This window comes from Hemitrygon akajei, chromosome 2 (genome assembly GCF_048418815.1).
Source record: "Hemitrygon akajei chromosome 2, sHemAka1.3, whole genome shotgun sequence".
Taxonomy (NCBI): Eukaryota; Metazoa; Chordata; class Chondrichthyes; order Myliobatiformes; family Dasyatidae; genus Hemitrygon; species Hemitrygon akajei.
This window is the reverse complement of record NC_133125.1, coordinates 178,366,117-178,381,550: the sequence shown is the minus strand read 5'-3', so window position 1 is coordinate 178,381,550 and position 15,434 is coordinate 178,366,117. Positions and strand designations below refer to the sequence as shown.

Genomic DNA, 15,434 nt, shown 5'->3' with positions numbered 1-15,434 from the left:
CATGGGTGAAAGGTCATGAATAACTGGGGCAGGGGTGGTGACCCTACGGCATGTGTAAAGGTTTTGTTGGTACACAGCAGACACTCAATACTGTTGATTGCTCGGTTTGTTTCCTTCTGTCTCTGTAATACTTCTATCAATAGTCAAATAATGAATACAATAAATAAGCCAGGGCTCACACTTCTTCCATAAAGTACATAATTATTGTTACAAATTAACTCAGCAATGAGAATCTCTGCTCAGAGTTACAAATTCATTTTAGGAGACTATTGTCAATTCATGCACACATTCTGAAAAAGGTTTCCCACCCCTGCTCTAGGGAGTGTTCAGAAGAGTTACTAGCAAAGGAGTTGAATTTGCAGTCTCGCTAAGGGTGAGCTGTGTGACTGCGTAAAATGCACCAGGTGCAACTTGTCAGCTTGGCAAATTCTTGGCAATCGTCAAGACAGTGCTCACGCTGGGCTGGACTTCTCCAAACTTTTCCAGTCTGATCTCAGAGTCAGGTTTATCATTACTGACCTGCGCATGTTGAGAAATAGGTGTTTTGCAGCATCAGTGCTGTGCAATATATTTTAAGAAGTTACAATATGAAATAAACAATTGATTCAAAAGGTACACTGAGTGTGGGTCTTCAGGCTCCTATACTTCCTGATGGTAGTATTGAGAAGAGGGCGTACCCCGGGTGCCGAGAGTCCTTAATGATGGATGCTGCTTTCATCAGGCATCGCATTTTGAGCGTCCATGATGGAGCTAACATGATTTGCTTCAGTCAGAAATCACTTTCAAGCACTCGGCAACTCATGTTCTCAGTATTCATCTGTCTATCTATGGTTCCTAAGGTTGTCATATCCAGGGGTGGGAGTGGGGATAAGCTCCCACTACCTATAAAGTGCTCCAAATGGCGTGTGTCTCTAACAGCCTCTGACAAACAAAACCAATTATTGGCCTTCACGTGTGGCTTAGCTACTAGGCCCGGCGGAACCGTTTCTACCAATAAGAGGAGGGGCAACGGTGCACCATTGGCACCTCAAAACCATTTGCTTTGGGCAGGTGGGGCTTGTTAGCCTTGAACGGCAGCCCTTGGACTACATCAGTGACGTGGAGAGGGGGAACCTGCTGCTTGGGCCACAGCCGGTTCTTCAAATCCTCCTGCCCAGGCTTGTGCCCTGGAGAGGACGCAGTCCACCAGAGGCGCAGACCCGTGACCCCCTGGGATCGACGGCTGCCTATTACTATCTATCTATCAGCACTGTTGGTCTTCTCTGCACAGTGATTGCTTGTCAGTTTTTGTTGTGTGGTTTTTTTGGAAAAGATGAAATATGAAAGGAAGCTAGACAATAATATAAAAGACGATACAAAAGTTTTCTCAGATAAATAAAGAGTAAAAGAGAAGTGAGAGTGAATATTGGACTGCTGGAAAATAATGCCAGTAATGGGGGAGAAAGAAATGGCGAATGAACTTGATAAGAATTTTGCATCAGTCTTCACTGTGGAAAACCCTTGCAGTATGCTGGAAATTTCAGAGTGTCAGTGGGCAGAAGTGAGTGTAGTTGCTGTTAATAACTTGGGAAGCTGAAACGTCTGAAGATAAGAAATGATACCCGGACCAGATGGACTACACCCTCGGGTTCTTGGGTAGCTGAAGAAATTATGGGGGTGTTAGTAATGATCATTCAAGAATCACTAGATTCTGGAATGGTTCGGGAGGACTGGAAAATTACAAATGTCACTCCAAGAAGGGAGGTAGGCAGAAAAAGAAAATTAAAGGCCAGTTAGCTTGATTCAGTGGTTGGGAAGCTGTTGAATCCATTAGGGATCAGGCTTCGAGGTACCGGGAGGCACATGATAAAGTCAACATGATTTCCTTGAGGGGAAATCTAGCCTGACAAGTCTATCGGAATTCTTTGAGGAAATAACAGGCCGGATAGACAAAGGAGAGTCAGTGGACGTTGTTTATTTGGATGTTCAGAAAGTCTTGACAAGGTGCTGCACATGAAGCTGCTTAACAAGATAAGGGCCCATGGTATTACAGGAAAGATACTAGCGTGGATAGAAGATTGGCTGACTAGCATGAGGCAAGGAGTGGGAATGAAGGGAGCTTTTTATGGTTGGCTGTTGGTGCCTGGTGTTGTTCCACAAGGGTTGGTATTGGACTGCTTCTTTTCACGTTCTATGACAATTTCGGTATTGATGGCTTTGCAGATGATGCAAAGACAGGAGGAGGGACAGACAGTGTTGAGGAAGCAGAGAGTCTGCAGAAGGACTTGGACAGATAGGGAGAATGGGCAAAGAAGTGGCAGATGGAATAGTATAGGGAAGTGTATGGTCATGCAGTTTGGTAGAAGGAATAAAGGCGTAGACTATTTTCTAAATGGGGAAAAATTCAAAAATCAGAGGTGCAAAGGGACTTGGGAATCCTCGTGCAGAGTTCCCCAAAGGTTAACTTGCAGATTGAGTCGGTGGTGAGGAAGGTAAATGCAAAGTTGGCATTCATTTAGAGAGGACTGGAACACAAGAGCAAGGATCTAATACTGAGGCTTTGTATGACATTGGTCAGACTGCACTTGGAGTATTGTGAGTGACTTTGGGAGCCTTTATCTAAGAAAAGATGTGCTGGGATTGGAGAGGGTTCACGGGTTCATGGGAATGAAATTGTCAATGGATGAAGAATGTTTGATGGCTCTGGGCTTGTACTCACTGGAATTTAGAAGAGTGAGGGGTGAGCTCATTGAAACCTATTGAATATTGAAATGTCTAGAAAGACTGGGTGTGGAGAGGATGTTTCTGATATTGGGCGAATCTAGGACCAGAGGGCACAGCCTCAGAATAAAGGGACGTCCATTTAGAACAGAGATCAGGAGGAAGTTCTTCAGGCAGAGGGTAGTAAATCTGTGGAATTCATTGCCACAAGCAGCTGTGGAGGTCAGGCCACTGGGCATATTTAAAGCAGAAATTGAAAGGTCTTTCTTTGTCAGGATATCAAAGGTTATGGGAAGAAGGCATGAGAATGGGGTTGAGGGGGGATAATAAATCAGCCATGAGTGAATGGTGGAGCAGACTCAATGGGTTGAATAGTTTAGCTCTGGTCCTATGTCTTATGGTCACAAACCACGGTTGTGTTTCGAAGGGACTTTTTAAAAAATTAAACAAAATATACTTTATTCAAAAATAAATTATATACAATAAACCATTCAATGACTTTCCATCCTTTACAACTGTTTCCATTACAGTCTTTACATTTTCACACATTTTTCCACCCACGTGGCACTCTGTTATTCCATATTAACATACCCTTGTTGAGGGGTATACACCCCACCCCCCACCCCTCAACTCCTACGGGAGAAGGACCCTAGACTGTGGTCCTTCCCCACCGGGCCCTTGCGGTGGCTGCACCAAATTTGAGTGCGTCCCTCAGCACGTACTCCTGCAGCCGAGAATGTACCAGTCGGCAGCATTCCCCCACGGACATCTCCGTGTGCCGGTAGACCATCAAGTTTCGGGCCGACCAAAGATCGTCTTTGACCGAGTTGATGATCTGCCAACAGCACCGGATGTTGGTCTCGGTGTGCGTCCCCGGGAACAGCCCGTAGATCAGAGAGTCCTCTGTTACGCAGCTGCTGGGGATGAACCTCGACACTACCCCTTCCATCCTCCTCCACACCTTCTCCGCGAACCCACAGTTTGCAAAGAGGTGGGTCAGGGTAGGAATACCGACTGAGATCTGACGGGACAACCAACGAACTTGTTAAACCAACAGGCAGAGCAGGGGTTCAGGGATGAGCATTTAGGTTGCTGAGAGCTGAGTGGAAACTACTGCAGATCCCAGGGCAGAGGAAGGTACAAGCCGGTAAAACAACCAGGGAGAGTGACACTCAGCAGGTCCGGCCGCATCTCTGGAGGAAAATAAACAGAGAATGTTCATCAGGACTGGAAAAGGAAGGGGGTTCAGCCTGAAACGTCAACTATACTTTTGTCCATAAATGCCGCCAGGCCAGCTGAGTTCCTCGAGTATTTTTGTGCGTGTCGCTCAAGATTTTCACCAGATACTACTCTGAGATTAATGTTCTTGTGGGCATTCACAATAAATACGAGAGATCTCAACAGAGTCAATGTAAACCTGCACAGAACAAAGACGGACGAACAACCAGCCTGCCTAAGACAACATACTGTGCAAATACAAAATAGATAGATAGATAGATAGATAAATAAATGTACGTGGGTGTAAAATAGCCCGATTCCGCAATGAAACCTCCGAAGACTGTTCTAAAATGAGAGCGCACACTCCGACAGCCCCGGCTCTCTGTGAGCTGAGCTGAACTCAAGGGAGCGCTGGCTGATACAAGCCGGTGCCTCCCGGCCTCGGGGCTGCGGAATGGTTTCGGCCTGAAACGTTGACTGTACTCTTTTCCATAGACGCTGCGGAGTTCCTCCAGCATTTTGTGTGTGTTGCTCGGATTTCCAGCATTTCCTCCCGTTTGGGAATGGCAGACTGGATCCCGCACAAGCGCATGCCTCCTGTGAACGGAACCCAGGCGTGGTCTGACACGCAGCAGGCAGCTTCGGAACCGCACGTCAGGGGCTGCTTCCATTTAAGGAAGATATGCACATAGCCAAGGCGAAAAGAAGTCGTGAAACCTTAAAAAGTAATGCTAGGTTAGAAAGAGAATAAAAACAACAAATATAGCTGCATCTTCTTTATAGTCTATATGTGGGTACACAGTAGCAAAGTAACTGAGCTCGTGTTGATGTTAAGGAGTTGTGTCTCTCGTTGGCTCTCTGTGTGGGGGACTGGTCAAACATACTTACCTGGCAGGGAACCGTCGGTGATCAGGAGGGCCGAGGTTCCGGGACGAGTCTATCCCATTGCACTCCGGGTGTGCTGACGCCTGCGATATCCCCAAATGCGGGATACTCGACTGCACAATTTGTGGTAGTGGGGGACTGTGTTGGCACTCTCCCCCGATCATCAAATTAAAAAGAGGTTCAAAATGTTGTCACAGCCAACGTTCCCACCATCGGGGACCGGTGTTGCGCTCCCGGGCGACCAACAGGCTAACGTTACGCCTTCTTTGGTAGAGACTAACCTCCACCCTGCCGCCCTAATGTTCCTATTTTCCTGTTTGCAATGTTCTGGAAGTCCAGGCCCCCATGCTGCTGTTGTTGTTCGTCCTTCGGAGTCGAAGACGACCACGACTTCTGTCAGGTGGAGGGTTTGTGACTGTGGGTCCGGACGTGACTGGTGAGGCCAATCCGGGCCCTGAAAGCTGCCCACATGTGGGACACATGAGGGTAGGTGTTGCAGTGTAAGTGGAGGTAGCTCGAGCCTTGCGCGCGGCGCGTTTCCTCTGAGCCTCTGCTGTGCGTCTGATTTCTGCTGCATACACTCCTTTAGTGGTCCTGCTCCACCAGGTTGGGCGGTCCAGAGCAAGTGATTCCCAGCTACTGGGTTTGATGTTGAGGTCTTTGAGGGACACTTTGAGGCAGTCTTTGAAACGTTTCTTCTGCCCTCCAACTGAGCGTTTGCCCTGGCTCAGCTCTCCATACAGTAGCTGTTTTGGTAGTCGACTGTCAGACATCCTGACGACATGGCCAGCCCATCTGGCTTGGGGTTTCTGTAGGAGGGTGTAGACGCTGTGGGTGCTAGCCCGCTCCAGGACCTCCGTGTCTGGGACTTTGTCCTGCCATCGTACATGGAGAAGTCTGCGGAGGCATCTCAAGTGGAAGTGGTTGAGCTGTTTCGCGTGTCTGCTGTAGACAGTCCAGGTCTCGCTGGCATAGAGGAGGGTGGTGAGAACCACTGCTCGGTAGACCTTCAGCTTGGTGGTAAGGCTGAGTCCTCTCCGCTCCCATACATTCTCACGGAGTCTCCCAAAGGTGGCACTGGCTTTGGCAATTCTGTTGCTGATCTCTGTATCTATGTTCACCACTCGTGATAGAGTACTGCCCAGATAAGCTGTCGACTGCCAGTAGCTTCTGCCCCTTTACTGTGATGTGTGGTTCCTGGTAGGGCTTTCTGGGTGTGGGCTGGTACATAACTTCGGTCTGTTTGGTGCTGATTGTAAGTCCAAAGTTGTCACAGGCTCGTGAGAAGCAGTCCATTTCTCGCTGCATCTTCTGCTCTGTGCTGGCGTTGAGGGTGCAATCATCAGCGAATAAGAGGTCTCTGACGACGGTCTCCTTTACCTTTGTAACAGCCTGTAGACGCCGGAGGTTGAATAGCCCACCGCCAGTCCTGTATCTGACGTGTATACCATCCTGACAATCGCGGAAGGTGTTATTCAGCACAGCAGAGAAGACCATGCTAAAGAGTGTAGGAGCGAGAACGCATCCTTGCTTCACACCGTTCGTCACTGGGAAGGCTTCTGACTCGTCACCATCATCCAAAACTTTCACCATCGTGCCATCGTGGAACTGCCGAACAATCGTGATGAACCTGCTAGGCACTCTACCAGAGAAAGTCAAATAACTGGAGGTTGAGTCACTCGAAGCCCAAAGGTCAAACTTATGATTGGTGGTTTTCCAGAATCGGGCATATAATTACTGACATATGTTGTGATTATTGTATTGAATTGACTTTGTTACTTATATCCTCCATGTACATGAGGAGGAAAAATCGTTACATCTACAGATGCACTGGGCTGTCCGCACCACTCTCTGCAGAGTCCTGCAATTACAGATGGTGATGCAGCGAGTCAGGATGCTCTCAATTGTGGCCCTGTAGGTTAAAGTTCTTGGAATTTGGGGGCTATACTAAACTTCTTCAACCATCTGAGGTGAAAGAGGCCTTTTTTCACCACACAGCTGGTATATACAGTACAGACACACAAGTATACTGCAGATGCTGTGGTCAAAGCAACACGTACAACATACTGGAGGAACTCAGCAGGTCGGGCAGCATCCGTGGAAACGAACAGTCAACGTTTCGGGCCAGTCCTGATGAACGGTCTCAGCGGGAAACGTTGACTGCTCATCTCCACGGATGCTGCCCGACCTGCGGAGTTCCTCCAGCGTGTTGGTATATACAGACCACGTGAGATCCTCGGTGATGTGGATGCCGAGGGACTTAAAGCTGTTCACTCTCTCAACCTCAGATCCATTGATGTCAATAGCCTGTCTCCATTCCTCCTGTGATCCAAAATGGCTGCGCAACGCAGCTTGCAGCCGCCACTCCGGAGCTGATTATCTGTTATTTGTGAAGCAGGGTGCCGTGCGCAATCATAATCGATTGAAAACGGACGTGGGAGCATGGAGGAACATCGGGAAATCTCCAGGAAGACCTTCTTCGTTGCTGCTGCTGCTGTGAGGTCCGGGTCTCTGCTGGGAAGAACAGGCCCCCAGTCTTCGGGGTCGCGTTGCCGATGGCCGTTGGCGGGGGCGTCTTAATACGCTCGGCAGAGGATGGTGCTCGGAGAAGCTGTGCCGGAGGGGATGGTTGTCGGCTCGGAGGTTTGACGGACTCGGAGTCCGCTGCATTCAGGTCGCTTTTGGTGTGCGCTGCGTCTGCGAGGCTGAGTCGGGCGGCGCCGTGGAAGTCCATAGCGGGGGTATTCCCTTCTGCTGCCGGCGTGGGATGGCGAGTCTGTTGGGACCTTGGGGACTTGTGGAAACTGTGTGGTGATTTCTTTTGAACTTATAGTCCTTTACCATCTTTGGACTCTTTTTACTGTGCCCATGATCTGTTTTTTATCAATTATGCTATTGTTTGCACTGTTGTAACTATATGTGGTAACTATGTGGTTTTTGTGCAGGTCTTGTAGCTTTAGTTTTTGGCCTTGTTTTGTCTGGTGGATTTGGAGCTCCTTTCCGTGGAACGCCCTGAGACGGTAGCGCGATATTAATACGCAGCAGCCTCTCCAGACTCTGGATTGGGGATTGCCAAACGTTATGTGGACTTTCCGGTGTAGTCTGTTTTGTCATATGCTTTTGTGATATCATTCTGGAGGAACGTTGTCTCATTTTTTAACTGCATTGCATTTGTGGTTTCTAAATGACAATAAACTGAATCTGAATCTGAATCCACAACCAGCTCCTTTGTTTTTGTGACATGGAGGGAGAGGTTGTTTTCTTGACATCACTGTGTCAGGGTGATGACTTCTTCTCTGTAGGCTCCCTCATTATTATTTGAGATAATGTAGTAACGTCAGTTTTGCGGCAGCAGTACTTTGCAATAAATAAAAATACATCCAAACATTAAATTAAATAAGCTACTGTATTCATAAATGTGTTGTGTTGTGCTGAACACTGGGCAAGCTATGTGTGCGTTGGAATATGCAACAACACTTGCAGGCTGCCCCCAGCACGTGGGTGGGCGTAAATGCAAATCACGTTTAACTATATCATGTGATGCTCACGTAATAAATAAAATAATTCTGGATGTCATTATTGCAACTCAGCGGTGAGAGGCTGAATTTATGTCACAAGAGAGACGGCCGATACGAGAAAGGTGGTGTAGTGGTTAGTGCCAGCCTTTACAGTACCAGCAACACGGTTCAATTCCCACCACTGTCCGTAAGGACCCCGTGACCATGTGGGTTTCCTCTAGGTGCTCTGGTTTCCTCCCACAGTCCAAAGACGTACCGGTTGGTGGGTTAATTGGCCTTCGTATGTCCTGTGGTTAGGCTAGGGTTAAATCGGGCGCTGCTGACCTAGAAAGCCCGTTCTGTGCTGTATCTCAGTAAATCTTAAAGAATCTGGATCAACACACACAAAATGCAGGAGGAACTCAGCAGGTCGGGCGGCATCTACGGAAAGAAGGTACAGTTGATGTTTTGGGCTTCGTCGGGACTGGAAAGGTAGGGGTAGCAGCTGGGATGAAAAGGGAGGGGGCTTGCAGGTGATAGGTGAATCAAGGTGAGGGGGGAAGGCAGGAGGGAGGGACAATGAAGTGAGAGTAATGTGAGAAGCTGGGAGATATCTGCAAGACAATGAATCTCAGTGTAGCACATGGTGACAGAGACACCCAATGATAAATTTACATTGAACCTTGAACTTAGATAGGCAGAGGGCTGAAATGGAAGGAATCTGATAGGACAGTAGACCACGGAGTAATGGGAAGGGGAAGGAGGTGGGGACCCAGAGGGAGGAAGATGAAGTTGATAGACAGGTTGGGAGGGTGAGGAGAGGAAAGAAAGTGAGTGTCAGGGCCACTGTTAACCATGTTCTGGACTTGCTTCTCCTACTTGCAAATATTACGTTTTATTACCTTGTGTCTTATTTGTATCCACTACATCATCTTTAACAATCTCACAAACTCGTGTCAGACCTGATGCACCATCAATAACTCACTCTGAGACGTAAAAGCGAGGTATCGGCTTTTATTGACTGGAAGAAGGAACAAGCAGAGAGTGAGCACCATACTACATCCTGGAGACTGAGAGGCCGGGCTCAGACCTCCATCACCTTTATACAGGGGTCTGTGGGAGGAGCCACAGGAGCAGTCATCAGGGGGCGTGTCCAGACAGGTATATGTAGTTCACCACAAGACCCATCTAATGTAACTGCTGCAAGAGGTTAAAGTTATGTGCTGATGGCTTTGATTACATCATCTTCAGGAAACTTTTTTCTGTTCTTTGTTAGCCTGAAGTTATGTGCTAACAGTTTTGAAACTGTTATCCCAACCCCACCCCCAATGTGATTTGGAGTTATTTCTTCCCCTCACCTACTGCTGTCTCGATTGTCACCCGTATCCACCAGGAAGGAAGGAAGTTTCAAGGTCTGTGGAGCCCATCCTATCCCCAACGCAGCTCTTTCACTCTGTCTCAGTACATGTGGCAATAATAAACCAATTCCAGTTCTGTCCTGCTCTGATAAAACTCTTGGATGTGGAAGACGGACTCTTTAACTCAATCTATCTCATTATGCTCCTTGTGCCTTATTGTCTGGCTGCCTGTGTACCACTTTGTGCTCCGTGATTTACCTTGTACTCCCTCAATCTACTTATCAGGCACAGGACATTACAGCACAGCACAGGCCCTTCAGCCCATGACTTAGTAATCTACTCTCAGATCAATCTACCCCTTCCTTCCCATGGAGCCCTCCATGTTTTTATCATCCAAATGCCTACCTAAAAGTTTCCTCTCCTATCGCTGAGCAGTCCTACCCTCACTCTAGCCATCCTCCTGTTTTTCACATGTGTAGAATGCCTTAGAGTTTACGTTAATCCTAGTCACCAAGGCCTTCACATGTCTATTTTTAGCTCTCCCAAATCCATTCGTAAGCACGTTCCTGGCTTCCTTGTAACTCAGTAGAGACCTGCCTGATCCTTGCTTCCTAAATCATAAATAAGCTGCTTTCTTCCTCTTGATTAGATGTTCTGCATCTCTTGTCAAGTTTTATGGAAATAGTTAAGATGTTATAAGAAAGACAAGTTACCACTTAAGTGAGTAACAAATTATGAATTTAAATAAAATACGGAAGAAATTTGAACACTACTGACACAGTACTATAAACCTGTGTATTAGTCGCTAATAGCTATCGACAGAGGAATTCATTCTAAGTATGCTGCCGTGTTCTTCCGGTGAACGGTAATTGAATGAAATCTAATGCAGATAATGGACTGCCTTCATGCAATACTTTCGATGACTGCATTCTCCAATTCTTCATTTTCATTATAACATTCAAGATGGTTGTCGATACCTTCACATTTTTTGGTAGTTCTGAACCTGTTGAGATAGTGAAATTGTTTAATTTCCACTCCCGAACATTTCAGGCATCTCCAAGCCTGAATGCTTGAAACAGCAGTGAGCAAAAGAGTTCTGAATTATCTTATTGCTTATTTCTCACCAACTATCAGTGTTAAAAATCACTGATGCAACCGCCACATGCAATTGACACTATTTAAAAACTGTTCACTCTAAGCACGGTGTAGTGTCTGATTGCCACGCAATCACACGTGACTGATGCTAGTTAGAAACTGTTCAATGTCTCCTGTCCTAATTCAGTGGCATAATGTCCCAAATAAATGAAGGGAATCCCAGCTATTTTCTTCATTAGTGTTTGCCCTTTAAGAGCTGTCCCAAATAAGTGGTTGCTCTGATTAACTGATGATATAATTAACCAGAATCCACTGTATTTGTTATTGAGAGCAGCCACAAGGGTACTCTCCACAGTCTGTCTATTCCCTTTCCATCTCCTGACAGTCACCCAGCTACCTTCCTCCTGCAGCTTGGGTGTGACTGCCTCCCTGTAGCCTCTATCTTCATTCTCCTGAATGATCTATAGGTCATCCAGTTCCGGCTCCAGTTGCCTAACGTGGTCTGTAAGCAGTGGCACCCAGATACACGTCTCACAGGCGGAGCAATTGGAGAGAATGGAGGTGTTCCAGATCTCCCACTTCTTGCATAAGGAGAGGACCACTTCCCTGGGATCCATTCTCACTACTCCAGCTGGGCACGAATACCCGAAGAAAGAAAAACCTGACAGAAACTTCAACTTAGCCTTTACTCACCTCTTTGAAGCCTCTTGAACCAAAACTTCAGCTCTCCACTCTAACCCTAAAGTATCATTAGAAAGATTAGAAGTAGAAGCATTACTTTGTCAGTTTGTGACACAGAAAGGGTTTACGTGGAAAGCCTACAGCACGATACAGGTCCTTCAGCCCACAAAGCTGTGCCGAACATGTCCCTACATTAGAAATTAGCTAGGGTGACCATAGCCCTCTATTTTTCTGAGCTCCATGTACCTGTCCAGGAGTCTCTTAAAAGACCCTATTGTATCCTCCTGTTTACACAGACCTTCATTCAAGACACAGGAATGGTTTACATCAACATTCAGTCAGGAGTCATAAATGGTTTACACCAACGTTCATTCAGGACACAGGAAAAGTTTACACTGACACTCTGTCAGGGAACAGGAACGGTTTACACTGAAATCCAGACAAGATATTCTCGCCCCCCTCGCGGTCAAAATGGCATCCACCCTCATCTCCTTGACAGACTGTCCAGGCAGCCTCCTCTACTGTCACGTGGAGGCTCGACATAGATTCGAGGAACAGGCCTTCATATTTGTCTTGATAGTTACCAGTCTGATGGCGTCAATATTGATTTTTCTAACTGCTTGTCACCACCCCTCTGGGTTTTTTTTAATGGGATGGGGTTGCAAGCCCCATGCCAAACCCCTCCTTTTGCAGTCCGAGCTTGGGATCATCCACGGCAGAGTTTCCTGAAGGATTCAGCTCAGATCTGTGTCTGTATTTACACCACTTGTCTTTTGCACTTTAGTTGTTTGTCAGTCTTGGTTTCTGTAGAGTTTCTCATTGATCCTGCTGTATTTCTTTGTTCTATTGTGAATGCTTGTTGGAAAATGAACCTGAGGATATAAACCTTGTGACCTTCCCCCTGCCCAAACAAAACAATAAACCCGAGATAGCAACAGGCAAATTTCACGGGCTGACTTTGTCTCTTTTAATTGGAATTTTCTTTTTTTTGTTCTAATTGTGTTCTTTCTTTTGTGTAAAGATGATGTTTATGTTTAATATATTTTCTCCTTCTGAATGCTGTTTATATTAGGCAGTGCTGTTGCAGATAAGTTTTTCATTGCAGCTGTGCACAGAGATACATGCACAGTTGATAATCAAATGGGTGGGAGCTCGGAGTGTGGGTGAAGATATGAAGAAGCAAATGGCTGAAAGCATTGATAAGGGCCACTGGGGAACAGGGGAAAAAATTATAGGAACTGTAGTTGGCCATTCAGCCTGTGAAACTTACCATCATTTAACTTGACCATGGCTGATAGGCCTCAGGCTGCATCTGACATTTTGCATATTCTTCAATTCCCTGATCATTCAGAAAATCATCCATTTCCTCTTTAAAAGGCAGAGTCTCCATTACCCTTTGGTGATGGGTCGAGTATTCCAGAGAGTCTCTGCCTTCTGTGAGAAGAAATTCCTGTATACCTCAGTTTTAAATCAGTGGCCCCTAAACTTTTAACAGTGTCACTCTGTTTGAGATTCTGTCACCAGAGGAAATATCTTAACATTTTCCTTGACATGCCCAGTTCTTCTACCTGCAAGGAATATATAAGCTCTGTCCACAACCGGTAGGAATTCTGGGTGGCCAGACATTTTAATTCCACTCCCCATTCCCATTCTGACATGTCAGTCCGAGGCCTCCTGTACTGCCATGATGAGGGCACTCTCCAGTTGGAGGAGCAACTCATCATATTCCATCTGGGTAGCCTCTAACATGGGGGCATAAGTATTGGTTTCAATAACTTCTTTTAATTTCTCCTCCTTCCACCTACTTTCTCTTTCCATTCACCATTCTGGCCCATCTCTTCTCTTCACCTACAGCCTCCCTCTCGTGCCCCCTCTTCTTCCCTTTCTCCCGTGGCCCACTCTCCTCTCCTGTCAGATTTCTTCAGCCCTTTATCATTTCCACATATCACCTCCCAGCTTCTCACTTCATCCCACCTTCTCCACCCACCTAACTTCCCCTCACCTGCCTTTGCAAGTTACCTGTCAGCTTGTACACTTCCCTTCCCCCACCTTCTTCTTCTGGCTTCTTCCTCCTTCCTTTTCATTCCCGATGAGAGTTCTCAGCCCAAAATGTCGACAGTTCATTCCTCTCTATAGATGCTGCCTGACCTGTTGAGTTCCTCTAACACTTTATGTGTATTGCTGAGGATTTCCAGCGCCTGCAGAATCTCATGTGTTTAGAATATGGATGCAATATACAGGTTTTAGCCATTGGTGATAGGATAGCCAACTCCTGTCAGGAATTAACTTAGTGAATCCATTTTGGAATGCTTGCTATTCTGAAAGTGGAGTCACAATATAAGTGAAAGAGTCACATGTGAATGTTCATGATGATGAAATTTCCCACTGTCATCAATAGAGAGACGAGTGGAGACTGAATCACTGGGACATTCAAAGAAGTGGTAGATGATTTTTGAAAAATCAGAGAATTTAGCAAAACTGTCGAAGAAGAAGAGATCGGAGATAGATCAAGCATAATCATGTTTAACACTGGGGTAGGCTTGCAGTGTTGAGTGGCCTACTCCTGCTCCCATATTCTTGTTAATCATTCACTTGAAAGGTTGGGCAGAGCCACTGAAGTGTCTGGAGTGGGATTCGAACCAACACTGACCAAAAGGTATAAAACTGGTGCCTATGAGGGGGTTGCAGATTGTCAGTGAGTGAACACCAACCCCGTCACCCAGGAATCCCATAAAGGTTTAAGCTCCCTCTTCTGCCGAACATTTCAAATATGAAGGAGGCCATTCAGCCCATCAGGTTCATGATAAAGCAATTCCATGAGTTCCATTCTATGACACATTTTCCTTGTAACTTATACCCTCTTACATGCTCCATCAACTCCCATTTGAATCTGTTGCTAATTACCTACACTAGGGTCTATTTACAGTAGCCAATTACCTATGATACAGAAGGAAATCAAAACACCCTACACAGTCACAGGAAGAACGTGCAGACTCCACACTGACAGCAACAATAGTCAGTATCAAACTCATGTCCCTCAGACTGAGGCACAGCACCAAATGCTTCTCCACCATCTTCATAACCCACTGTTTAAACTCACGGACCATTATTCTTTGTTTCCTCTCTGTTACTGTCAAGGGACCTTCTCTGCTTAATTAGGTGATACTTCAGAGTCAGAAACAGGTCCTTCAGCCCATCTAGTCTGTGCTTTACTGTTATTCTGCCTAGTTTTATTGACTCTCGTCTTTCATACCCCATTGTCCATGTACTTATCCAAACTTCTCTTAAATGTTGCAATTGAACTTGCATCTACCATTTCCATTGGCAGCTCCTTCACTCTCACCACCCTCGGAGTAAAGAATTTTGCCTTAAATAGTTCACCTTTCATTCTTAACCTATGACCCCTAGTTCTTGTCTCAGCCAAGAGAAAAAGCGTGCTTGCATTAATCCGACCTATACCTGTCATAATTTTGAATTACCAACATCATTATGTGTTGTGGGATGTGGGCGACCATGGTCTACGTGACCATGATTATTCTCGGAGAACGTTTGTACAGAAGTGGTTTGTCATCGTCCTCTTCTGAGCATTGTCCTTTACAAGATGGGTGACCCCAGCCAATCTCTCTTCGGAGATCGTCTGCCTGGCGTCAGTGGTTGCAAATCAGGATTTGTGATACTGTATGTACCTGCTACTCATACGACCACCCACCACCTGCTCCCATGTCTTCGAGCCTGGGGGTGGGAGGGGAGGCTAAGCAGGTGCAGCACCTAGCTCAAGGGTGACCTGTGGGTTAGTGGAGGGAAGGAGCTCCTTACACCTCCTTTGGTAGAGACGTATCGCTACCCTGCTTGGCAACCTCAGACTCGGGAGGAATCTCTCAGTAGATTGGGGGTTTCGGCGCTCGGACATGTTGTGGCTCCCAATCCATTTTGCACTTACTGTATTTAACTTGAAAGGTGAGGGGTCAAGATGCGGACATGGTTCACATGGATACGGCAA

At 46.4% G+C, this 15,434-nt stretch overlaps 1 non-coding gene across 1 annotated transcript; it reads left to right on the top strand.

Annotated features, from left to right (window-relative positions):
- The first annotated feature begins 4,798 nt into the window (after nt 1-4,798).
- Nucleotides 4,799-4,962, top strand: LOC140722688 (U1 spliceosomal RNA). Its single transcript, XR_012097717.1, has one exon. It is a non-coding gene; the product is annotated as a U1 spliceosomal RNA (small nuclear RNA).
- Nucleotides 4,963-15,434: the final 10,472 nt, after the last annotated feature.